General features: G+C 44.5%; 1 protein-coding gene across 4 annotated transcripts in view; it reads left to right on the forward strand.

The window, feature by feature from the left end:
* Positions 1-27,878, forward strand: part of OPCML (opioid binding protein/cell adhesion molecule like) — a 1,072,271-nt gene that overhangs the window by 734,885 nt on the left and 309,508 nt on the right. The gene's annotated exons all lie outside the window — the stretch shown is intronic.

Genomic DNA, 27,878 nt, shown 5'->3' on the forward strand with positions numbered 1-27,878 from the left:
TACTGGAAATTCCAGGCAAGAATAGTGGAGAGGGTTGACATTCCCTTCTCCAGAGGATCTCCCTGACCCAGGGATCGAACCCTGGTCTCCAACATTGCAGGCAGATTCTTTACCATCTAAACCGCCACAGGAGTCAATTATGATGTGGATTAGTTTTGATTATGAAGCATTAAGCCCTCCCTGCTTGATTGGCTCTGAACGAAGGGACATGAATTTTAAGATCTGCGTCTCACTTCCCTAGTTCCTTAATATACTGAATGAGCTTCCTGCTACACTCCTCTTCTCTACAGGGTGGGTAATACCATGTATCACTCCAGTATGATGGCTGCCTGATGCTAAGTGCAAACTGTCTCTTCTAAATTGTGTCCAGTACAGGTACCCAGGTATGCTGTAGGATGTAGGCTAAGTTCTGATTAACACTGACCAATCAGATGATGGAAAGGACAGTGGAAGAGTGAAGACAGTTTATAGAGGTGAAATATAAGAAGGCTCCCCAACTATGTTCTGAGCATAGAGATCCCAATGGCTTTGGTCCAGCAAAGGTCATATAGTTTCTACCTTTGCTCTGTGGGCTCACCGTTTAGTAGGTAGTCATTTTCTGATGCCCAGCTCTCTTTTTCTTCTTTCCCATTTTAGTGAATCCTCGTAACATCACATAGTTCGTTCTAAGTCTTGACCAAGAGGATTAAACTTGCTTTATTACTATTTAAAATGGCCAAGGGCCTTTGACCTAGTAATTTCACCCAAGAAAAATTTTCATGAAGAAATAGCTCAAAATTAGGAGGGCACTCTCCACACAGCATGATTTTTAATTGGGGGAAAAGTCAAAGTCAAAGTCAGCAATACAAGAACAGCTAAGCAAATTATTCTATATTCATTCAAGGAATTACTTTAAATAAAAAGTATGAAGAATATATAGTATTATGGAGATGATTATCACAGAGTAATCAGTTCAAAAAAGAAAATATAAATGTTGCCAATGCTATAACTATGTGATGATTCCATTTACACATCCACAAACGATAACCTATGTCAGATCTAAAGGGTACATGTGTTAAAAATTTGAGGTTGTGTGACTTTTCATCTTTATTGTCTTTATGACTGCTTTTATATTTGTGAAGCAACAAAACTTCAAGGGAATAAGTATTATGGGACACAAAATTTCATTCCAGGAATTAACCTTTTGCCTTGCAAAATAAAAGGGAGAGGAGTCAATTGTTTGAACTTCATTTCACTATGCTTTTTATCTTCATTTTTACTAACCTTGACCTCCTAGCAATTCAGTCAGCCACACAGATTGAAGAATTGGTGAACTTGGCAAGTGTAATCTATTTCAGGTCATACCACCATCCAAGAGATCTCAGCGTCCACATGGAAACACCACCACCCCCTTTGATATATTATCTTCAACTCCAAGTTACAAAATCCATTTCACTTTTTATCATGCATTATCTATTGCTGTATAGCAGTTACTATGAAAGCTATCATCTTAAAATTCAGTAAACATTGATCCTTTCGGTCAGTTTCTGTGGGACAGGCACATAGGAGTGGTTTAGCTAGGTAGTTCTGGCTCAAAGTCTCTGAAGAGATTGTTGTCATGACATTGGTTAGATCAGGAATCATAGAGGCTGAACCGCGGCTGGCAGATCCGCTCACTAGGGATCTGGAAGGTCAGTAGTGGCTGTAGGCAGCAGAATGCATTGCTTTACCACGGGGAGCTCTGCACAGGGCTATTTGAGTGTCCACACAGCATGGCAGCAATCCAAGGGAGAGATCACAATGGAAACTGCAATGTCTTGTATTATCTAGCCTCAGGAGACACACACTGTCCCTTCTGCTGCATCCCAGTGGACGTACAGCCCGCCGTAATTCAGTTTGGGAGGCTTCTATCTAATGGCATAGTCTAATGGTGGGGGACATTTTTAAGGTCTGCTACTCAGTCCACCCCATGGCCCTTTAATGATGTACATCCTCCCAAGATGTAAAACGTTCTCTCCACATCCCAAGGCTCTGAACAGTGTCACCCAATGGCAGCATCAGCCAGAAATCCTGAATCTCGTCATCTCCATCTTGGAGGTGCCTGTGAAAATGACGATCCTCTCCTGTGTTTCTTTGTGTTTGCCTCGAGTACAGTTTCTCTCAATCTGAAGGCCTGTGAACTGGAGACAGTCGTCTGCTCCCAGCCAACCACACGCACACACACACTCATATCCATTCAGTATACAGAGGTGGGTTAGGCTTAGCCTAACATGTGCAGGTTGCTCTTTTCAGTCAGGATATGCATCGAAGTTACTGGTTCACAGCAGTTCTGAAATTTAGCAAAAACCTATTGCCAGTTCCTTGATGTTAATGCTTTTCCTTCTTTCTTTGCCTCCTAAGCCCTCTGCTGGTGTAGTTAATAGCATGCAGGCATATAACCCTACCACGGACTCATACTGTGCCTACTACGTGCTGCTGCTGCTGCTAAGTCGCTTCAGTCATGTCCGACTCTGTGCGACCCCATAGACGGCAGCCCACCAGGCTCCCCCATCCCTGGGATTCTCCAGGCAAGAACACTGGAGTGGGTTGCCATTTCCCTCTTCAATGCATGAAAGTGAAAAGTGAAAGTGAAGTCGCTCAGTTGTGTCCGACTCTTAGCGACCCCATGGACTGCGGCCCACCAGGCTCCTCCGTCCATGGGACTTTCCAGGAAAGAGGGCTGGAGTGGGGTGCCATTGCCTTCTCTGGTGCCTAATACATAGTAGATGTATAAATAAGCACACTGATTTTAGTAAAGGGTTCACATTTACAAAGGCAACTCAACTTTCGATCCTGGACTGACTTATAGGTTGCAGTATATAAGCCATGCACTGTGGTTCATTTCTTTGTGTTGGGCATATCTAAGAAAACCAAGATGTTTAGGCCCTTAGACTGAGGGTGACTTGGGTTTGTGTCACTGCCAGATTTGTTAGGAGCATTAGACTCCTCTGGGAATTGTGTCAGTTTGGTTCTGGTCTGTGTTTATCTCTAAACCACTAATTGTCCTGAATTTCTTCACTGCTGTGCTGGTTTTGGAGCCTTTCCCTGTGCACAGTCTGATACAGTGCCTCAGAAACATGGGTGACTCTTTACATTTCAATTAATTTAAATTATGTGTTCAGTTCTTAGACATACTGTCCATTTTTCTGGTACCCAATATCCACATGAGACAGTGCAGCTCACAGAGCATCTCAGGATGTTGTATGCAGAAGCACAGCTTGAAATGGGAGCAACCACACAGCAAACAAAACAAAAACCACACCTGTATCTTCTACCAAAGTCTCCTTCTTCATTGGTTTCCGCTGGCCAGAGTCAGTCCTTACAAACTCTTCCTTGACTTGAGTTTTCTAGACTCACACCACCAACTGATGCTCTCTTTCTTCAAATACAGTTTTTTGGGGATGGTGTCAGCTACCTAGAGATGCTTCCTCTTCCTGGTGGACCCTGTGTCTGGTCCTAGGATTCTCCTGGATCTGCCCTGGAGTTCTCCTGTGTTCATCCAGGAGACTTTCAGCCACCTTCTGTCCACACTTTGTGCCCGACTTGCAGTCTGGACTGAGGGTCTCCCACATTTCCAGCTTGTTTTAGAAGCAAAGATAGCATCAGTTCTTGATCTCAGCAAACACCCCACCTCCCCTAATCTAGGTTCCCAGGTTGGCTCTCCTCTGCAGATTCTCTGTGACAATTCATCACACCAGAACCCCTCTGGAGAGTGATCATCCTGAGTACTATTACCGCATTTCTGTACTATCAAAATTGCATTTCACAGAGGAGGAAATAATTGACATAATATCTATCCAGGGAGGATCCAAGCCATTTTCCTATAGCTGGTATACTGCATTTGCTTCTCGAGTATGTTACCCAATATACACGCCTTTTCATTAACCAGAGGTGATTTGTTTTGGTTTTATTTAGTTGCTTCCACCACTGTCGAGGTAATTAACATTAGAAAATAGTCCTAAATTATGTTTATTTTGTGGGTATTATTAACATGTATTAACATTGTAACATGTGTATTATTTATTAACATCCATTGAATCAGTCAACTGCTATCTTCCTGAATAGGCTGCATGGATGTTGTAATGGCAAATACAGCCTGTACTGTGTTCTCCAAGAATTCACAATCTGTTCCTTTGTCCTCATGGTGATGCCTCAGAATGAACTGGCCTGGGAGGCATCCATTTGATACTATAGGGGTGTGTGTGTGTGTGTGCATGCACGCTCAGTCATGTCTTACTCTTTGTGACCACATGAGCTGCAGCTTGCCAAGCTCCTCTGTCCATGGAATTTCCCACACAATAATACTGGACTGGTTTGTCATTTCCTTCTCCAAGGGATCTCCCTGACCCAGATGTTGAACCAGCATCTCTTGTATCCCCTTCATTGGCAGGCATGTTATTTACTAGTTGAACCACCTGAGAAGCCCCCTGATGCCATAGGAGAGAAGTTTTATTTGACCTCTGTAGGGCAACAGCTGGTATTTTCATCCGCTTTGCTGTGTATGAGGGCCTCCTTCTTCCTTCTTGTGGGTCTGACACCCGTTCTCACTCATCAACCAACAAATGATTTTCTTTCTGACTAACCCCATACCTGTTCCTCAGGAGACCTTTTAAAATATATATATATATATACATACATTTGTTTGTTTGACTGCATTGGGTCTTAGTTGCATCATGTGGGATCTTTTGTGTGGTGCATGGATTCTCTATTTGTGACACGTGGACTCAGTTGCCCCGCAGCATGTGAGATCTTAGTTCCCAGACCAGGGGTTGAAGCTGTTTCCCCTGTGTTGCATGGTGCATTCTTAATCACTGGACCATCAGGGAAATCCCTCAAGAGGCCTTTGGATGTAAACCATGAGGTGATCTCTAGAAACACAGAGAACCAGCTTGCGCCCTTCTTCAAGCTGGACCTCTTTTGATTGAAAAGATGTAACGGCTTGAGATGGTTGGATGGCATCCCTGACTCAATGGACATGAGTTTGAGCAAACTCATGGAGATAGTGAAGGATAGGGAAGCCTGGTGTGCTGCAGGTCATGGGGTCGCAAAGAGCTGGACACAACTGAGCAACTGAACAACAAAAGATGGCTTCAGAGCATTTCTCCAGTGGAAAACTGGAATTCAACTGTGGCTATCAAAATCTGGAAGAATATCAGAGACGGCTCAGCTGCCAGGGAGATCCCAAATATAATGGGATGACCATGAGGATCTCTCGGCACTCTGTTTCTGACCCAGGATCCGCCTTGTCAACCCCTTTAACCTTTGTCCAGCCTTGGGCGTGAGTGTCTGTGTGTGTGACACTATGTGTGTATGAGTATGTAAATGTGTGTGTCAAATCTGTACAATGAGAGTGTTCCATTTCGGCTTGTCAGCGCACTCCAAGACATTATGAGATGTTGCAGTAGAATTCTCTGTTGCTATTTTAAGATTTGTCAAATGTCAACACATGAAAAATTGGAAAAGAGGTACCTGGGTTGGCAAGAGGTACCTGAGCCGGGTGAAAATATTGTTACATAAAATTCACCGTGTGCAATGGGTAGAAACAAGGAATGAGTCAACAGAAAGCTCACCTGTCTTTCCTCCTGTTTTCTCTGGGACCATTCATGTCTCTTTGAGAAGAGCGGCCACCCTTCATTCCCTAATCAGCTGGGTCCCTTTCCTTCTTCTTGTCTTTTATCTCCTCACCATCACTTCTGCCCTCTCAGCCCTTTTTCTTTATTCACCGGCCATACCATGGGATGGATGGGAAGAGCACAGGCTGCGTGGCTGACAGCATTGAACTGGAATCCCTACTCTGCTACCTCGTCACTGTGTGTTTTGGTTTTGGGGGGAATTTACATTACTTTCCAAGCATGTTTCCTCATCTCTAAATGGCATTCGTCATGTCTACCTTTCAGGGTTATTATGAGGATTAAATGAGTTAGTGCAGGCTACATGTATGGTGCTAAATGAAATTAATATTTCATTAAACTAGCCCAGCAAATATATATTAGCACCTCCCTAGGCCCTGGGCTTACAGTGAGGCAAACTGCACCCCTCTCACGGTGACGTTGTGCTCCAATGGGGAGACAATAAATCACACTGTCAGCTGATGAAAATGCAAGGGAGACACATAGTCACTGGTGGCTGTTTTCAGTTATTTTCTCAGTGGTCCCTCTTGCTTTCCTGGTTCATCCTTTTGTTCCTTCTTGCAGCTCTGCATCCACATCAGGACTTCACATTAATTCCAGGGCACTGGGTTCCCCCAGGAGTTGACATCACTCCGCTTGAAAGTGAGATTAGGTACCAGGGAGGAGTGATTTAAAAGGTGCTGTCACTGGGCAGGACACTCTCCACATACACCCCAATAATTCTCAACCCCTTTTCTGCCCAGGGCTCAGGGAGCCTGGCTGGGGGCCAGGAATGCAGGCCGGGCAGGGGGTCTGCGACCCTGGGGCCTCTGAAGGAGCAGTGCAGGGTCTAGCAGGTCGCATGCTTTCACCAGTTTTCCCTGAAAATCAAACTTTTGTCCTGTTCTTGAAGATCCCAGGAGAGCCATAAGGCAAACTTGTTTCTTCCTCCTTAACTGAGTCGTGGTAGAGGGCCTCTGAAGAACAGACCCCTCCCCTTCAGCTCAGAGGTGCTGTGTCCCCCGTCAGATATGAGGGACAGGGCTGTGTGCACAGAGGCTGACTCGGGACCCTCCCTTCATCTGCAAACGCCTGCTTTCAGGAATCACTGAAAGCACTCCCGATCCTAGCATGACATCTGTCTTTCTTCTTAAGACACAATACATGAAGATATAGTAAGAAATGATTTTGCATGAATGTCAAAGGATATTTCATTCTTTGAATTATTTTCCAGGTTGAGTTTCTAAAGCAAAGGCTTTGAAGCTCCAGAGCCTGAGACACCCCTAGGCCAATTAAATTATAACTCCTGGGTGTGAACTCACTGTCAGCGTTTGCTGAAGATGCCCAGGTGAATTCTGGATCGAGGTCATGGTTGAGGACAGGTGTAGTGGGCTCTAAGGCCTGGGGTCAGCCCGTGGCATCGTAGGAATAGCAAGGGAGGTCTTTCCTCCCAAGGATGCTGTCTGGCACCTACTAGGACTCAACAGCTCCTATGTGTCGAGTAAATGCACAGACCAACAGAGGAGCTCGCAAGTCGCTGAGAGAGACAGGGATGAAAGCTCTGTGAAAACAGAGCTCTATGTGCAGGCAGGAGGTTGCCATACCTGGAGGTGAAGAGCGAGCTCTGAACTCAGCTGCTTGGGCTTGCAGTCCACTGGCCAAGCTGTGTGACCTCAGAGGACTGCCTCCACCTCTCTGCGTCTGTACCTGCTCTCAAAAGGAGCTCCCATAGCACCTGCCTTTATCCTGCCTTTACACGATTATCCTCCTCCTGATATCCTTGATTGATGTTGTGTATGAAGCTCTCAGGACAGTGTCCAGCATAAAGTGAGTCCCCAGGAAATGGGAGCCGTAAATGTGGTGAGGAGTCCTAGTAAGTGTGCAGCATGTCCGTGGGGCTTTTGGGGGACCCACGGAGCACAGGACGAATTCCACCAGGAGGTTCCTGGATAAGGGGCAGGAAAACTGAGTTTGAATGTAGGAATCTTTGAATTGAGAGATTCAACTGAAAACCCAGGGAGGAGGGAGAAGAGGCAGGGAGCGGGTAGGGAGGGAAGACATCCAGGTCCTGGAAGTTGGCTTAAAGGAGCAGAAGTGATTGCTTCCTTGCCTGCGGCCCTTCTTCTGGGCCCCATGGTTGATCCTCCCGGACAGCTGGCCAGCCCACACTCATCTTCCAGTCCCCCAGCCACTCCCTTTGTCCTACAAGAAATCGACTCAATATTCCTTTTGTCACTAGAAAGAACCTCACAGGCTACAACTTGGGCTAAGCGTGTAAAAAGGTAACTTTTATATTATTACTTTTTCAGTAACTGGACTTGACATCCCCACTTTGCCTGGGGCAGGACCACAGTCCATTCAGAATCCACTCTGTCCACTCACTTCCAGGGTGACCCTGAAGTTTGAGGCACTTCCTCAGTGTTGGGGGGGTGGTCTTGGGAGCATGCTTCTGTTCCAGGGCTGCCCTGGAAGGACCCCCTGAAGTGTCCTTGTGCTAGAATGGCCTTCACTTGTTAACCTGTCAGATCCAGAAAGGTGGCTGCAGGCCAGGGTGCCCGGGCAGGTCTGGGGTGCTCTGTGCAACGCTCAGCCTAAAGCCCCCATACAGCTGACTCCTCCATGCATCCTGCATCCCACGGCCTGGGGGGCGGCTCACTTTTCACTGCTTCCCCACTGACCACTCTCCAGCCAAGGGAATTTCACTTCCACAGGACTGAAGGAAAGGGCTAACGAGCAACCCCCTGATCCACCGGTGGTCTTACAAGTATTTTATGCAGTCTGTCCACTCCAGGAACTCTAAAGCATGAATTAACTTATGATATTTCCTTTTCCATTTATGATGTTAACAACCATACTTGGGGGCAGAGAACCTGGAAAGCACTTGCTTCCTGGATAGGAAGAAAGAGGAAGGAGAAATGGAGGAAAAGTAGCAAGGTTCAGTGGAAAAGAAATAGAGGTAAATATCTCAAAAAACTGTCCTGACATAGCTGTCATCATAAAACAGCACTAAAATTATCATGGCTTTTCCAGTAGTCAGGTATGGATGTGAGAGTTGGACCATAAAGAAAGTTGAGTGCCAAAGAGTTGATGCTTTTGACCTGTGGTGTTGGAGAAGACTCTTGAGAGTCCCTTGGACTGCAAGGAGATCAAACTAGTCCATCCTAAAGGAAATCAGTCCTAAATCTTCACTGGAAGGACTGATGCTAAACCTGAAGCTCCAATACTTTGGCCACCTGATGGGAAGAACTGACTCATTGGAAAAGACCCTGATACCGGGGAAGATTGAAGGCCGGAGGGCATGACAGAGGATGAGGTGGTTGGATGGCATCACTGATTCAATGGACATGAGTTGGTGATGGACAGGGAAGCCTGGCGTGCCGCAGTCCATGGGGTGGCAAAGAGTTGGACACGACTGAGCGACTGAACTGAACTGAACTGAAAATCATTAAATGCAAACAACAAAGCCAGTCTGTGCTACATGTTTGTTTTTTTAAAATAATTTTTATTTCTTATCATCAACATAAGAGACAGGTACATTATGGGGGTGTGGTTTAGAAGAAGTGGTTGCTTTATCCTGAGTTATATAGTCGTAGGTGGTGAAGCCTGGATCCCACCCCAGTCTGTTTGGCTCAAAGCCCCTATTCTTGACCACCGAGCTGTAATGTGTGACGTTCAAGGAGAGAGCAGATGAATCTTATTAAAGCATTGTGGAGAAGTTTGGCATTCATACATATTTGGGGTAAATAAATGCATATTTTAAGTGTGCTATGGTCATTCTTTACATAAAAGCATCTGTGGCAGATTCCTTTGAAGTGAAAATAGCCATTTCCTCATCACCTGTCTCCTTGCTCTGTGGTCAGCTCAGTAGACTTTGTATATGAGATTTTCTTTAGATGAAGTACATTCCAGGCTCTTTCTGGTCTAGATGGTTCTATTCTCTGTACCTTACTGGTGGCTGCTTCAGAGCATCATCTCTGGAAGCAGGTTTATATGATCCAATCATCCTCTATCCCTCATGGTCCTCTTGATGCCTTTTCATTAAATTATAGGATATTGAGAGGCAGCAGTGAAATCTGCAAGAATATAGGGTTCTAGTGAGGTGGATGAAACTGGAGCCTATTATACAGAGTGAAGTAAGCCAGAAAGAAAAACACCAATACAGTATACTAACGCATATATATGGAATTTAGAAAGATGGTAACGATAACCCTGTATGCTGCTGCTGCTGCTAAGTCACTTCAGTTGTGTCCGACTTTGTGTGACCCCAGAGACAGCAAAAGAGGCACTGATGTATAGACCAGTCTTTTGGACTCTGTGGGAGAGGGAGAAGGTGGGATGATTTGGGAGAATGGCATTGAAACATGTATAATATCATATATGAAATGAGTCGCCAGTCCAGGTTCGATGCACAATACTGGATGTTTGGGGCTGGTGCACTGGGATGACCCAGAGGGATGGTATGGGGAGGGAGAAGGGAAGAGGGTTCAGGATGGGGAACACATGTATACCTGTGGCGGATTCATTTTGATATATGGCAAAACCAATACAATATTGTAAAGTTAAAAAATAAAAAAATATATATTAAAAAAAAAAGAATATAAGGGTTCCCTGGCAGCTCAGACAGTAAAGAATTTGCCTGAAATACAGGAGACCGGGGTTCAATCCCTGGGTTGGGAAGATCTCCTGGAGATCTTCACTCCCTATTCACTCCTGTATTCTTGGCATTCTGAATTCAGCCCCGTATTCTTGCCTGGAGAATCCCATGGACAGAGGAGCCTGGTGGGCTATGGTCCGTAGGGTTGCAAAGAGTTGGTCATGACTGACTGAGCAACTAATGGTTTCACTATTCAAATAGAAAGACTGGACATTTTTGTGACACCAGAGTAGGGGGTTAAAACTCTCCACCTTAGGATGTGAGGAGAAGGCTTGGGGTCTGCACTGAGAACTTGCCTCCTATTCTTGCACTTGCTCCAGCCTCCTGGAGGCTCACAGCCAACTCACAGGTCTCCCTCTCGGCTAAGAACTCCGGGGGAGTAGGCAGCGGCTGATGGATAACTGCCATTAAAAAAAAAAAAAGAAGAAATTAAAAATTAAAAAAAAAAAAAAAAAGGCAAGTGCATCAATTAACCGTGATGCTACAATAAGCCAGCAGGCTCTGCATCTGGGACTCTTTCTTCTTGGACTTCTCTAGGGCTGACCGTCACTGGCCTCCCCCAGCTCTGCTCTCACTCTGTGGCTCTCTCTATGGTTCAGCCCCACGAGCATACTGGGCGAATGGCATCATTTCTTGAAACACATATGTTTCAGTATCTTTTGAGACTTATTTTAGTAAAAGAAGAAAAAAACAACCATTTTAGTTTAGTGTGCCTTTTTAAGATGCAGTAAGTTTCTTCACCTGTCTGTACCCACCTCAGAAAAATACAGCTTTGTAAAATGGATGTGATATGCATTTAGATGCTTGTTAGAAAGAAAGATGAAAGAGAAGATACATTCTCTTTGCTTCAATACATAAATGTCCGCCATGTTTAAAAAATCCCCAAATAACTTCAGATACCCTTTTTCAGTGACTGGTCTCTCTCTCTCCTTCCCTCCATCAACAAATGTCTTGAGAGCCCAGGTTGTTCTTGTTGCCTGCACTTCCCTTATTTCCTATTCAATCACCATTTACTGTGACCTGGACTTCCCCAGCCCACACCACCCAAGAACAGGTGAGCTAGAAGCTCCTCATTCCATCACAAAGTGAGGCTTCCTTGTTCTGACCCCCACCTTTCTTCCATGCAGCCATCCTTCCTACCTCTAGAGGAACGCTTCCGAAGTGTAGAGTGGATCGTGCAATTAATACTGATCTGCTGAGAATTCTGCCTGGGTCCCTGGCAACCAGGGATGTGTCCACAGCTGGTGACATGGCATCCAGAGTGCCAGCCCTTCTCTGCACTTCCAGTAAGAGAGGCCTCTCTGCAGGTGTCTGCAACCAGCACACTCTGCCATCACCTCCTGGTGCCTCAGCTGCAGTAACTCCTTTTGGAAGTTACCTCCTGCACCCCTTCCAGGTCTGGCCCTGCTTTCTGACTCTGCACAGTGTTCCCTTGCTCCCCTTGGTTGCTGGTGAGTTTAAGCCACATAAACCATTATCTCTTCTGTGAATTTCCCCAACCGCACCCACAAGACACACCATATGGACCTTGACCATGTGTCTGTTATACACGCATCCCATTGTGCTGTGTCCCTCCTGACATACGCTCCAATCAGCTGTGGCATCATTGCCTCTGTGAGAATCAGACCAGTGTTGCTTTTATTTTTATTATTTTTATCTTTTGGTCATGCAGCATGGGGGATGCTAGTTCCCCAACTGGGAGTCAAATCAACGCTCCCTGCATTGGAAGTGCAGGATCTTAACTACTGAATCTCCAAGGAAGTCCTGGACAGTGTGCATTCTTGCTTGTGTGTCTCCAGGGCTGTACCCCGTCTCTGGCATAAAATGTTCAGCGAAAGAACAGATGAGTAAATGGATGAGCAGTCAAACCACATTTTAGATCCTAAGGTGTTATTCTGTGTGAGATAAGGTCAAAGAGAAGAAATAGAGCTTATATTAAATATATGATGTTTTTATCATTTAACTCTAATTTTAAATGATTGCTGATTGAATTATCCATGAAGTTAATTTTGATTAATTTATCCAGAATCATGTTGCCTTATGTTTAAAAACTGTACATAATGCTGTAAGAAAAAAAAACAGATATATGTTGAATTGTGGTTATAAAATAGTTCACATACACAAGGTAATAATATCATTGTGTGACATTTTATGAAGAATTTCATAAGTAAGTCACCTCTGACTACGCAGTACCTCCAGCTAATTTTCTTGCCAGTTATCTCAATAATTGGATCCTAGGTCAGTCTTCAGCCACAGGAAGAGTTGCAATAAAATGGACATTTAGGAACCGTATCTGCATAATTCCATCCAGAATAAATTCCCAGGTAAATAGTGAGCCAATTAGAGAGGTGTATGTGGGCTGACGAGCTTTTGAAAGCCGCAGCAGTGAACTGGTAGGGACTTTTAAATGCATGGATCCATCAGTAACTTTGAATTGGCAGTTCTTTCTAGCAAATCCAATTTTTAACTGCAAGTGGCTTCTTCCAGAGATTTTTTAAAAGAATTGTTGGAGAAATCAGTTCAGAATTTACAGTGGATGATCATTTATCTTTTTCTGGCACTAAGTAATAATGGCAAACAGAGGCTAGCAGGAGGAAGACTTGTTAGAGCTCCTAGGAAGACAGTCCACCGCCTGCTGTGGAGAGGGGGTGGGCAAGAAGAGCTAACAGACTGACTTCCAGGATACTGAAGAAGATCACGTTTTTTGTTTTGTTTTTTCTTACTTGCACTGCACAGCATGTGGGATCTTAGTTCCCTGACCAGGGGTTGAACCTGTGCTCCCTGCATTGGAAGTGTTGAGGATTAACCACTAGACCACCAGGGAAGTCTCAGATCATACATTTTGAATGTGGACTTGGTTCAGGGTCTGATCTGTAGCTTTTGGGGGCCCAGTGTGTGTGTGCTAGTCACTCAGTCATGTCTGATGCTTTGTGACCCTATGGTGTGTAGCCCACCAGGGTCCTCTGTCCATAGGGATTCTTCAGGCAAAACAACTGGAGTGGATCGCCATTTCCTCATCCAAGGAGATCTTTCTGACCCAGGGAACGAACCTGGGTCTCCTGCATTGCAGGCAGATTCTCTACCGCTTGAGCTATCAGGGAAGCCCTTTGGGGCCCAAACTCAATTTCAGAGCTTAACCAGTGTCTCTTAAATGGTCTGATCTCAAGTAGGGCTGATGCATTTATTTATTATGGGGTATCTGCCCTGCAGGCACATTTACTAGCATAGTGTGTTTTATTCTTGCCTTCCCCCGCCCGCCCCCCCGTATGACATCTTCTCTCTGTGCTGTGTCTTCTCCTTGATGATGTCCCGATAATTCCAGCCAGTTCCAACCAGTTTACCATGTCTGTGCCCCAGGTATCTGCAGAGATGCAGGTGGGAGAGGACCGTTCCAACCCTAACCCTGGACTGGGGGATGGGGCTCCTTTTACAACAGCTGGTGGAACCCTGTGCCTGCCTAGCCTGTCCCATTTGGCAAAGTTCAATAAGCTTCTGTTAGGAGAAGACATCCGTTTTCTGACTTTTTATTTCAATATAAAAGGATTTTTGAAAGGACCTGGGTCCATGCCTCCTTCCCATCTGGCTCTTACTTCTCCCCATGGAAGAAGGTGCCCTTTGCTCACAGGCAGGCTGCTGAGATGGACTCTCGCTATGTGAACGTGAAATACCTCCCAGTTCTGGTTTGCAGCATCCTGGCCACGGCACCCTCACATTCCGGTCTGCTCTTTCCTGCACCACAAGAGGCCTGCATGTTTGGCATATGATATAGATATTATTTCAGTTCTGGGGTAAAGTAAGAGAGAGCTTCCCTGGTGGGTCAGCAGTAAAGAATCCACCTGCCAATATAGGAGACCCAGGTTCAATCCCTGGATCCCCTGGAGAAGGGAATGGCAACCCACCCTGGAAAATCCCACAGACAGAGGAGCCTGGTGGGCTACAGTCAATGGGGTCTCAAAGGAGTTGGACACAACTTAGCAACTCAACAACAATAGCAACAAAGTAAGAGAAGCCCCTTGTAACTACAGCCAAACGAGCTGCTCTTAAATCAGGAACACTGTTGACGCGATCACCTGTGGCCCCTGTCACTGTCTCAGTTAACTCCAAACCCAGGAGAGGAAGATGTTACTTATACTCCCACCCCACCCAACCACGCAGGTGTGCACACACACACACATACCCCTAAACCGGAGCATCCAAGCACAGGGTGTACCCTGACTACACATAGAGAGTGGCCTTTCTCTCTCCCTCATCAAAGGCTGAGAAGACTTCTGCTCCCTCTGATGATCAGAGCGGATGTGGATGGAGGGTCTGGCAGCTCCCCTAGGACCCTGTGCCCACAACAGCCAGCCGAGCACAGTCAGCCAGGACCTCCGCCCTTCACTCTGGGGTCTCTGCCTGCAGGGCTGCACTCTCCTGTGGTCTCCAAGTTGAGAAGACTCTCGGAGCTCCTCAGAGCACCGCCTCCCTGGCTTCAGTGGAGCCTCCCTCTCCCTCCTGCCTCCTGCCAGTCAGTCGAGTGGAGAGTGGACCCACTAGGGGCAGCTGGGTGAGGGAAGCGGAGCTTAGCTTCACAAGCAGGTGCTTCCCTGGTTCCCATGCCTTTCTGCTCAGGCAGGGTCACCACTGTCCTGTGAAGGGATGACCCCTGCATGTCCTCCCGCATCCACGGAGTGGCCCGCCTGGCATCATGCTGGAAGCAGGGGTAGGAGAACAGGCCAGTCTGTGGAAAGTTCACCCAGTTCTCCTGAGCGCAAATTTAGGAGTGGAGGAACCCTTTTTCACAGACACTTAGTCAAAATGGAGTGTTTCTCTTGTTGGGAATATACATAAAAATGCAGCATATAAAAATATAGAACACTCTACCATGCTTTAAAGTTTATGACAGATTGTGGCTTATTTTATTCTCAATACTCATTCCATACTTAATTTAGGACTCATAATTTTCAATTCTTATTTTTTCTTTTTTTGTTGAGTATAGTTGATTTATAATGTGTTAATTTCAGTAGTATAGCAAAGTGGTTCAGTTATACAGATACATGCATCCTTTCTTTTTCAGGTTATTTTCCCATATAGGTTATTACAGTTTCTCTGTACTGCACAGTAGGTCCTCATTGGTTATTTATTTTATATATAACAGTATGTGCCTGTTAATCCAAAACTTCTAATTTATCCCTCCCCTGACCTTTCCCCTATGGGAACCATAAATTTGTTTTCTATGTCTGTGAGTCTGTTTCTATTTTGTATATAAGTTTATTTGTATCATTTTTAAAGATTCCACATATCAGTGGTATTGTATGATTTACCTTTCTCTGATTTACTTCACTTCATATGATAATCGCTAGGCCATCCATGTTGCTACAAATGGCATTATCAATGGCACCCCACTCCAGCACTCTTGCCTGGAAACTCCCATGGATGGAGGAGCCTGGTGGGCTGCAGTCCATGGGGTCGCGAAGAGTCAGACACAACTGAGTGACTTCACTTTCACTTTTCACTTTCACACACTGGAGAAGGAAATGGCAACCCACTCCAGTGTTCTTGCCTGGAGAATCCCAGGGACGGTGGAGCCTGGTGGGCTGCCGTCTGTGGGCTCAGTCAGAGTTGGACACGACTGATGCGACATAGCAGCAACAGCAGCAGTATTCTATTGTAAATATACCACATCTTCTTTATCCATTCCTCTGCTGATGGACATACAGGTGGCTACCATGTCTTCGGTATTGTAAATGGTGCTGCAATGAACATCGGGGTGCGTGTGTCTCTTCAAATTATTATTTTCTCTGAATCCATGCCCAGTAATAGGATTGCTGGATCATATGGCAACTCTGTTTTTAGTTTTTTAAGGAACCTCCATACTGTTCTTCCTCGTGGCTGTACCAATGTACATTCCCACCAGCAGTGTACGAGGGTTTCCTTTTCTCCACACCCTCTGCAGCATTTATTGTTTGCAGACATTTTGTTTCTCTTTTCTTGAAAGAACTCCCCACAAATTTTAAACATTTCAGACATCATAACACTTGAGCCCACCACTAGCATTAGGGATTGTAGTTGACAAACTCTGGTCTTTTCCTCTCCTGGGGTAAAGGAGACTCTGGTCCTGAGATAATAGAGATTCAGCACCAGGCCAGGTCCAGGGACCCAGCAGGAAGCAGGGAAAGTCTGTCAGCAAATCCGAGTGAAGCCACAAAGCCCTCAGGTAGGTGCGCTAGGAAACACCCGTGGCCTGAAGTGATCTTTGTGTCTCATTTCTCTGTCTCTCTGGTGAGGCTGGGAGGTGAGGCTTGCTCTCAGCTCTGGAGTGGGGTGCGGATGGGGCACAAAGGCGTGGGTTTTCTCCCTGTAGTAGCAGAGGCAAGAGGACCTTCGGGACGAGGCATTTTTGGTGACTGCAGAGCCATTCACCTGTTCTGTGTACTCTTGACCCATTCAAGATGCTCAGCCAGCACCCTCCTGCGCCTCACATACTGTGGCTCATGGACTTCAGTCTTTATTATCCTTTGAAAGTTCCAGACTTGCACACTTCCAAAATTCAAGCTTTATTTCCCTCACACAGAAGGAGGCAAACATTTGTTGGGGAAACAATCCATTTTATGGAGCTAGCACTTTCAAGGAGAGGGCAAAGGCACCCGACTCCAGTACTCTTGCCTGGAGAATCCCATGGACGGAGGAGCCTGGTGGGCTGCAGTCCATCAGGTCATGAAGAGTTGGACACAACTGAGTGACTTCCCTTTCACTTTTCACTTTCATGCATTGGAGAAGGAAATGGCAACCCACTCCAGTGTTCTTGCCTGGAGAATCCCAGGGACAGGGGAGCCTGGTGGGCTGCCGTCTATGGGGTACACAGAGTCGGACATGACTGAAGTGACTTAGCAGCAGCAGCAGCCCCAGCACTTTCAAATCATTATATTTTCTAAGACATCTTCATTTCTGCTTATTTTCTGAATCTGTTGATCTGTTTTGGATGAGGGAGGATTTGTAAAATTTCAATGTGATTTTAAAACTATATTGTGATACATATTAATTTTTTCAGAATTTGGAAAACATACAAAATATAAAGAAGAAAAAAATTTCCACCTCTTAGAGACAAACCACTATTAAAATTTTTGTATGTATCCTGCCAGCCTTGTTTTATGCATCTTTATTTCTTTTGCATGGTATCAGTTATATCTGTATACTATTTTATTAATTTATTTTTAAATATTTCTTTCTTTGGCTGCACAGGATCTTAGTTATAGCATGTGGATCTAGTTACCTGACCAGGGATCGAACCTGGGCCCCATGCATTGGGAATGCAAGTCTTGCCACTTCAGTCTGGCCCCAGAAGTCCCCAGTATATCATTTTATATCCTGGTTTTTTCACTCTTAATTCTGTGACCATTCCTCAGGTCAGAAGATACTCTTCGAACCCCAGCTTGTGATGGCTGTGTGGTGTTCTGTAACAGTACTCTGATTTCTTCAGTGCCGATTGTTGAATAGCAGGTCATTTCCTTTTTCAATTATAAATTATACTCTGATATCATCCTTAAACATAACTCTATGTCTTCATCTCTGATTATTTCCTTATAATAGATTTCAAAACATAAAACCATTGGATCAGAAGCATCCAATAAGGCTTCCACTAATCCTGAGAGTTCAGGTGTCTGCCAGCCATGCAAACTGAGTATTGTGCAGAATTAGTATTGTTTTTGTTATTTTTTAATTTTTGTTCATTATTATTTATTATTATGACATGATAGGATACTAATATTTTCATTTTACTTATTACTCACATTGGCGGTTGACATATTTAGGTATGTTTACTAATTATAAATCCTTTCTGTGACATTTTTCATGCCATAAATTTATCCATTTTGTATTGGGGTGGTTTAAAAAATAGTTGTAAGAGATAGCTCTTCTTCTATCTTGGGGACATTTTAAATGCTGTTTAGGTAAGGGACCCATCTTTTAATTCTCAATGTCAACCCTATAGTAGGTACTTAATAAATGAACATTTTATTTTGTATCTGGCTGAAAAATTCATTTTAAATTATGGAATTAAGCCTCAGAGTGCTGGAGTGTTTTTTTTTTTTAATAAAAATCATATCTACCTCTATGTTGTAAAAAACTAGATATTAAATGTCAAATAGTAACAGCATACCTTTTGTAGGGAAATTCTATTAAATTGGATTTTCTAGAAAAGTGATTTAAATTAAAATTTCCTGATAAAATTTTTATCCATCTACAACTCTTTATGAGGCTCACACTTTCAGGGACTTTCAAAAACAGTATTAAGGCTATTACCAGGTAGATAAATAAATAGATAGATTTTACATATATATATATATATAATAGGTGATAAATAGATGATAGGTAGGTAATAAATGACATAGCATAGGTAGGTGATGGATAGATAGATGGTAGATAATGTATAAGTGATAGGTGATAGAGATTATGTTAGATGGACAGATGATAGACTCATAGATAGCTACATGACAGGTGGATAGATGTAGATGGATACATAGATACATAGATAGGTAGGGAGGTAGACGGTTTCATTTCCCAACCCTTCCAGATGGAGTACCCTTACTGAAGCACGGGTCATTTGTATCTGCAGCCCACTCCGTGGATAGTATTTGGGAGCCCCTGGTTCTGACAGGACAGGACAGGGACCCTAGGGTCAAGGGTGCGGTCGGAGCAAGTTTTCTGTCATGGCCCCTGCAATGGGGAGGGATGGGCTACAGTGGGACCTGTGTGTCTCCAGGAGCATCTTTCTTACCTGGCATGCCCGGCCCCTTGCTCCTCGTGTCCATCTATAGATATATTTGGTGTTATCAACTTCATCTGGGCCAAACCTCTCAGAAGATAGGTATTTGGGAATTAATTGGCCCTGACTTTTCTTCTAAGAAACATAAATGTGTTTGGAAAGTCAAATGGATCTGTCCTTTTTGAAAAATCCCTTCTAGGGAGCACTAGTCATGACTCAGGAGAGGGCAATGGCACCCCATTCCAGTACTCTTGCCTGGAAAATCCCATGGACGGAGGAGCCTGGGGGGCTGCAGTCCATGGGGTCGCTAAGAGTCCGACACAACTGAGCGACTTCACTTTCACTTTTCACTTTCATGCATTGAAGGAGGAAATGGCAACCCACTCCAGTGTTCTTGCCTGGAGAATCCCAGGGACGGCAGGGCCTGGTGGGCTGCTGTCTATGGGGTCGCACAGAGTCAGACATGACTGAAGCGACTTAGCAGCAGCAGCAGCAGTCGTGACTCATCCACCTGAAATATATTGACCTCTGTGCCTCCCACTAATATGTAAATTGGGTTCCATTATCCCAGGTTTATAGATGAGAAAATGCAGGGCTAATTGTTCAGGCTCACCCAGCTCGCAATGGCAGAGCCAGGAGTAGAATGTCTGTCTCCCCAGTGTCAAAGCCTGTGCATCACCCAACAGGCTGCCAATTGGTAAAGAGCTCACACGTGAGGTATCATCCCTCCACTTTCCTCTAGCTTTCAACATGGTGCTTGCACATAATAGATACAGAGTGAATATGTGTTGACTCCATCAGTGGGTGGGTGCATAAGTTAAACTAGTTGTTGATCTAGACTCACGTCTTAACTGTTTTGTGATTAAGTAGACTAGAGCAAGAGCAGGAAATGAGAGGAAATGAGAGAGGGGCAGTGGGAGTAAAAGTCCCTGAGGACATGGTGTCTGCTGGCTGTCCGCCCCTCCTCCCCAGGGGCAGGGATACTGGCCCCCTTCCTCCCTAGGATGGGAGTGGCCTCCCTCCCCACTCGCTGTCCCAGGAACGACCACCCCCATCTTGCTCTGAGAGCTGTTTTCTGCTCCATTTCCTCTGCAAGCCCTCAGCTCACCCTCAGAGCCCTCCGCCATCCTCCACATCATCCGAGCTGGAATAAAATATAACTGTGTCTGAAAAGTACAGAAATCAAAGCTCCCCTTGGGGATTTTTTCCGTATCACCTGTCGAATTGAAAACCGGTGTGTCCTTGAAAAGATATGTATTTCGGGCCGCAGGGGTGCTAATTTGCAAGGCCCATTACTCAAATAAAACATTAAAACAGTCTTCGATAAGCCAGTGCTCTGGGCCCGTTTCCTCTCCGGCACCGGCATCACCAGCTAGAGTCTTCCTGTCAAGCTTCAGAGCACAAAGTCGAGATTTATCAATTGGTATTTGGACTTAACTTTCACACTTTGTGTCGCCGCATTGTGAGCCCAGCTGCAGTGCTCAGATGTTCCCAGGCTTCTTATTCCTGTCCTTGGAGCAAAGTAGACGATGAGGCTTTGAAGCGTCTGCCTAGGTCTTCACCATGCAGACTGCTGCGTGGCTGGCCCAGTACGCACACGTAGACTGATTTATGGCTGGGTAAAGCCGTCTCTGGGGTCGCACAGAGTCGGACACGACTGAAGCGACTTAGCAGCAGCAGCAGCAGCAACCTTTCGGCAGGTGTGATATTCGGTGTGGACAGCTTTGTAATGCTTTCTACTCAGATTTTTAAAAAATTAGAAGTGTCTACATTACATATGTTTTAATGTCTTCAACAAAGATAAAGCATAGGAAGAACGAGGAGATGTCACCATTAGCCATACGAGCTGTAAAGAGGTAGAAAAAACATTCTGCTGGATATTCTTTCAGTCTCGATTTGGATTTTTGTAGGGTCCGAATTTATGCTTGGTTCAATGAGTAAAGAATCCACCTGCAAGGCAGGTGACGAAGGTTCGATCCCTGGGTCAGGAAGATATCCCAGAGGAAGGCATGGCAACCTACTCCAGTATTCTTGCCTGGAGAATCCCATGGACAGAGGAGCCTGGTGGACCATAGTCTGTGGGGTCATAAAGAGTCAGACACTGAAGCGAGTATGTACGCATGCTATAAGCTGTAACTTAAATCGTAACAAATAATTCACAGCTTTAGTAAACATTTCCAAATAACTTCCTAATACTGTGTCCTGAATATCTAATAAGAGTTAACTAACCTGTTACTATTTCTGTTCCTATTCCCTTGGATCGTTTCCATTGCAATGAGTAACACTTCAAGGATGATTTTGTTACAAGACCTTTGTGGGTGGTGGAGAGGGCAGGACCATTGCCATAGGTGAGTTCCCCTGCCATGAAGTCACTGGGTCCACAGTTGTGAGTGGTTTGATCACTGTTACAAAACAGCTCTCCACCAGTAGCGCCCATACAGGAAAAGATATTTTCCTCATTTTCTTCCTGGTTTTCATATTGGTAACTTATGGACTCAGTCGTTGACCCTAAAAGAGATGGGTTGGCCACCAGTTCTCCAGTCAATTCCAGATTTCTGGATTTCTAGCTGAGCCCATCTTGGGTCTGAGGTTTGAATCCATCACATTTTGCTTCAGGACAGGAGGTTTGGAGCAATGGTTTCCCCTCTATATTTTAAATTTTCTATAATGATGTAAGATAATTTAAAATAATGATATAAGATAATTAAAAAATTTTTAATTTTTTATTAATTTATTTTTAACACCAAAAACATTTTGGATTGGGGTATAGCCAATTAACCAGAGAAGGCAATGGCAACCCACTTCAGTACTCTTTTGCCTGGAAAATCACATGGATGGAGGAGCCTGGCAGGCTTCAGTCCATGGGGTCGCTAAGAGTTGGACACGACTGAGCGACTTCACTTTCACTTTTCACTTTCATGCACTGGAGAAGGAAATGGCAACCCACTCCTGTGTTCTTGCCTAGAGAATCCCAGGTACCGGGGAGCCTGGTGGGCTGCCGTCTATGGGGTCGCATAGAGTCCATAGGACACAACTGATGCAACTTAGCAGCAGCAGCATAGCCAATTAACAATGTTGTGATAGTTTCAGGTGGACAGGGAAGGGACTCAGCCATAAAGGAAATGCACATTAGGTTTCGGCAAAACAATGATAAAGCATATTTATGTTGTTATTGCATAGGGTTTCTTATGCCATATTGATTAAAATTGTATGAGAATGTCCACCTTGCCGATAACCAGGATGATTCCTTACCAAACCCTTCCTGGAAACTGGGAAAGGTAATTATAATTTAGAGCAATTACCGAAAACTCTTGCACCTGTAGAATTAGAGGCCATTATCCCGGAATCTTGGATGGGTTCATTAATGAATCGGCAAATAAAGTGCATGATGAATTACGGAGCAGAGTGTCATTATCATTTTATGATAAATCATCTTGTTCTGGGCGACTTTACATTTGCAGCATGATATAGTGACTTTCTCCAAACCTTAAAGGAACTCTCAGTCTCTTTCAGATGAAAGAGAGAACAATGGGGATAGGAATGCAAGAGGGGGAAAGGAGAAGTACAGGCCTCTTTAAGGGCTTCCCAGGTGGCTCAGATGGTGAAGAGTCAGCCTGTAACGCAGGAGACCCAGGTTGGATCTCTGGGTTGGGAAGATCCCCTGGAGAAATCCACAGACAGAGGAGCCTGGTGGGCTATGGTACATGGGGTCACATAGAATTGGACACAACTGAGTGACTAGTATACACACAGGGGGAACAGGCCAGGGTGTGGGAAGTACATGGGGACCCCGCCCACCTGGATGGATGCAGACATGAGCTGTTTAAAGGCTGCACTTTGAGACTAGCTTCTCCTTCACCAGTAGTGAGGAGCAGTGTGCTCTGAGTTGATTTGGACCAGCAGGATCTACAATTTTATTTTATATCTTTTTCTACTTTCTTATTTATTTTTTGTAAACTGCATGTCATTTCTCGTCTCATTCCCTGACCGCCAGGCTGCCCGGTGCCAGGGCTCTGCATCAAAACTGGAAACCCTGCGAGAAGCAGGAGCTGAAATTGCTTTTTGGGGGGCCTGATTTCACGCTGCGCAGGAGGTGGCAGCTCGGAGATGAGCTGGAAGGCCGCGCTTGTGAGGAATGAAATGTGATGAGCCCTGGACTTTTATTGACACACGGCATGGAGCTGGCATGAGCAGCGGGCACAGCGTCTTCTTAATCCTGTGTTCTTGGGGTGGGAGTCTGACCCAGTGCTTTCCCTTAGAAATGATACATATTTATTAGACGATGCAGCTTAAAAGAGAGAAGAGAGTGCACCCGGTGTCAGACACTATCGCAACCCAACCTTTCTTTTATTAAAATGAATACAGACCATTTCACTCTGACAGCTCGTCCACCAAAGGGGAGCTTTATTAAGTGGTGACCTTCATTCTCTCCATGGAGACAAGCAGGCTTGTGCCTGACCACTTGTTGGGGAGGAGGGGAGGGGGAACCTGTGGAACGTTTTATGGGTTTTGAGAAAACCAGCCTGAAGTCGTGAGTCGTCTGCAGTTCCACTAATTAGATTCATCCTCCCATTCCCCTCCACAAAATCAATTGCAAACAACATCCAGTCTCATTTTCCGCGGAACATTTCTGCGAGATAGAGCTGTCCTCCCAACCCTCTCCTCCTTTCCAGGAATGGCTTCCTGCCAGCACTTTATGGACCAAGGGCTTTAAGGGTGAGGGACTACTCAGGTTAGTTCCAGCATAAGCAATGTGATTCTTCTGGATTTTTTCAAATAGGCTCTGCCACTTTTAAGAGTCAGAGGGATCTTGTGTATTTAAGGCACACTGTTGTTGCTGTTTTGGTTAATCGTTTCTGCTTAGGTAAACCACTATTGCACGTGAATTTTGTTATTTTAGGGGACAGGTGGTGACAAAGAAGGGAAGATCTCTTTGCTTGTGAACATGTGTATATGGTGTGTATGGCCTACACATTCATTTATATACATATAACGCTCCCCCTCAACACACACACACACACACGCACACGCACACACACAGTGGTGCTCCATAGTTCAGTGATTCTCACTGGATATGACTTCGGAAGACCTGTCTCCACCAAGTGTTGGCTCAGTTTTCCTGATATTCTTTTAGTTAAAATTTCCTAAAAGGTAAAATGAACATAATATTTAGTTCAAGGGACTAAAGTGAGAATCAGAATCTAGTAAATCATTTAAAATGGATTGATAAATTTGTTTTGAGTCCTGGGACCCTTTCTAATACTCTTAGGCAACCATCAGCCCCCATTATGTGTTAGGAGCAGTTTTATCAATCCTTGAACTGCACTTGCTTTTATTTGTCCTGTTTGAATGTTACTCTTTTGGGTTCTTTCCATTGTTTCCATTTGCCAAGATCATTGTGAGTCTTCACATAAGTTCATCATCAACATTAACAGCGTGTCCTCCTTGGCAGGGAAACATTAGGGTTTGTTGGGAGATAAGAATGGGAAAAGATGAATTTCCTAGAACACCACTATCGGCAGGCTGTCCCTTGCATGCTCTCCTGTTTGACCCACAAGTCAGATTTTGTTATTGGGTTTTGTGTGTCCTCCCAGGCTTCTACCAGTGTCTTTGTCCCTGGTGCTGACCATGCCTTGAACCTTCAACTCAGGCTCTTTCCTTCTCTTCAGCCTGTGTCCTCCCCACTCTCTCCCACACTTAGGTTCTGTCTTCGATTGTATGTCCTTCATGAAGCCTCCTCTCATCTCTCATCTCTTGGTTCTTCAATTACTTTTAAAGTCAGCCCAACATTGACCATTTGACAACTTTAAACAGTTAATGAGCTAAATGTTTTATCTTACCAATCAGACTGTGAGCAGTTCTGGGCAGAGCCAAGTCTTAACTGTCTCTGTATCTCCTTTATTGCCACCGCACTGAGCGTTGTACAGATACTTGATTGATTGAGTGAGTGATAAACAACTCCTATCTTCAGCAAGTTTGTATGCAAACAAATATCACAAGCCACATAACCGTAAGTTCTACACTATTTTGTATCCTGCCACTGATTTATTTTTAACTGAAAAAAAAAATGGGCTCTTTTTAATAGACACCTGTTTCTCACACTTGGTTTATACTAGATTCTAGTCTACCTAAATATGTTCCACATGGCATAGATGTTCAGTAAAAATATTTGTGGCCTAGGTTTTCACATTTTTAATAAGCTCCATGTGCTCTGCTATGCTTAGTCACTCAATTGTGTCTGACTCTTTTCAACCCCTTGGATTGTAGCCCTCCAGACTCCTCTGTCCATGGGGATTCTCCAGGCAAGAATACCGGAATGGGTTGCCATGCTTTCCTCCAGGGGAACTTCCCAACCCAGGAATCAAACTGGGGTCTCCTGCATTGCAGGCAGATTCTTTACCAGTTAAGCTACCAGGAAAACCCAATAAGCTCCATAAATGACACCAATGGATTCCAGAATTAGTGCACCATGACAATCTGTTCATTATGTCTTAGGTTACAAGTAGGGGATGTTTGAGAGATTACTGGTTCTGTTATAGACATTTAGTAAACACTAAGCATTTGTTTCTTCATTGACATAGTATTATATGATAATTTATTTTTAAAGGTCTGTGTATTCCATTAAAGTCAAGTTAAAACCAATGTTAAAAAACAGTGCCTGCTTGAATCAAGATCCACAGATGAAAGCTCATATTAGGGCAAAACTTTAAGGAGAAACAGGATATTTGCATAGTCTGAATGCATCTTAGCCCAATGAATATTAATCACAGTGTTTTTTTTTCTTTTAAATCACAAATTCTCTGCTATTCATCTCTCCAAGAAGTGGCGTTTAATACCCCTCCCATAAGTATGGTGACTGGTGACCGTCTTACAAAGGGAAGCATTGTGCCTTTACAATGGAGAAACCTTGAAACGGAGCGGGACCCCCTACAACATCCTCTGCCTATCTTTAGCCTGTGGAAAATTTTAATCAAAAAATAAGTTTAATCAGAGAAGTGAAAAATGCTGAAACAAAGGAAAACAGTCTAAGGAGACTAAATAATAATAATGTAATCATTAGGCATAGTCAAGGACCTTTAGCTCTTTCTCAAGGGCTGTAGCTAATATTCTGAGCCATATCCTGTGAGCTGTCTTATAGATACCAAAACCGCAGGTGGAGAAGTTAACTACATGATGACCAGGCTGTACCCAGGACTTGAGCTGCCACAATTCTGAGAACCGATTGCAAAGAAATGGGAACAAGTGCATCCCAACTGAAGATTCAGTTCAGTTCAGTTCAGTCACTGAGTCGTGTCGGACTCTTTGCAACCCCATGAATGGCAGCACGTCAGGCCTCCCTGTCCATCACCAACTCCCGGAGTTCACCCAGACTCACGTCCATCGAGTCAGTGATGCCATCCAGCCATCTCATCCTCTGGCGCCCCCTTATCCTCCTGACCCCAATCCCCCCCAGCATCAGAGTTTTTTCCAATGAGTCAGCTCTTCGCATGAGATGGCCAAAGTACTGGAGTTTCAGCTGCAGCATCATTCCCTCCAAAGAAATCCCTGAAGGGCTGATCTCCTTCAGAATGGACTGGATCTCCTTGCAGTCCAAGGGACTCTCAAGAGTCTTCTCCAACACCATAGTTCAAAAGCATCAATTCTTCGGCGCTCAGCCTTCTTCACAGTCCAACTCTCACATCCATACATGACCACAGGAAAAACCATAGCCTTGACTAGATGGACCTTTGTTGGCAAAGTAATGTCTCTGCTTTTGAATATGCTATCTAGGTTGGTCGTAACTTTCCTTCCAACAAGCAAGCATCTTTTAATTTCATGGCTGCAGTCACCATCTGCAGTGATTTTGGAGCCCCCAAAAATAAAGTCTGACACTGTTTCCACGGTCTCCCCATCTATTTCCCATGAAGTGATAGGACCGGATGCCATGATCTTCATTTTCTGAATGTTGAGCTTTAAGCCAACTTTTTCACTCTCCTCTTTCACTTTCATCAAGAGGCTTTTGAGTTCCTCTTCACTTTCTGCCATAAGGGTGGTGTCATCTGCATATCTGAGGCTATTGATATTTCTCCCGGCAATCTTGATTCCAGCTTGTGTTTCTTCCAGTCCAGCGTTTCTCATGATGTACTCTGCATATAAGTTAAATAGGCAGGGTGACAATATACAGCCTTGACGTACTCCTTTTCCTATTTGGAACCAGTCTGTTGTTCCATGTCCAGTTCTAACTATTGCTTCCTGACCTGCATACAGATTTCTCAAGAGGCAGATCAGGTGGTCTGGTATTCCCATCTCTTTCAGAATTTTCCACAGTTTATTGTGATCCACACAGTCAAAGGCTTTGACATAGTCAATAAAGCAAAAATAGATGTTTTTCTGGAACTCTCTTGCTTTCTCCATGATCCAGTGGATGTTGGCAATTTGATCTCTGGTTCCTCTGCCTTTTCTAAAACGAGCTTTAACATCAGGAATTTCACGGTTCACATATTGCTGAAGCCTGGCTTGGAGAATTTTGAGCATTACTTTACTAGCATGTGAGATGAGTGCAATTGTGCAGTAGTTTGAGCATTCTTTGGCATTGCCTTTCTTTGGGATTGGAATGAAAACTGACCTTTTCCAGTCCTGTGACCACTGCTGAGTTTTCCAAATTTGCTGGCATATTGAGTGCAGCACTTTCACAGCATCATCTTTCAGGATTTGAAATAGCTCAACTGGAATTCCATCACCTTCACTAGCTTTGTTTGTAGTGATGCTTTCTAAGGCCCACTTGACTTCACATTCCAGGATGTCTGGCTCTAGGTCAGTGATCACACCATCGTGATTATCTGGGTTGTGAATATCTTTTTTGTACAGTTCTTCT

The sequence above is a fragment of the Bubalus bubalis genome, chromosome 5, assembly GCF_019923935.1.
Source record: "Bubalus bubalis isolate 160015118507 breed Murrah chromosome 5, NDDB_SH_1, whole genome shotgun sequence".
NCBI classification, from domain to species: Eukaryota; Metazoa; Chordata; class Mammalia; order Artiodactyla; family Bovidae; genus Bubalus; species Bubalus bubalis.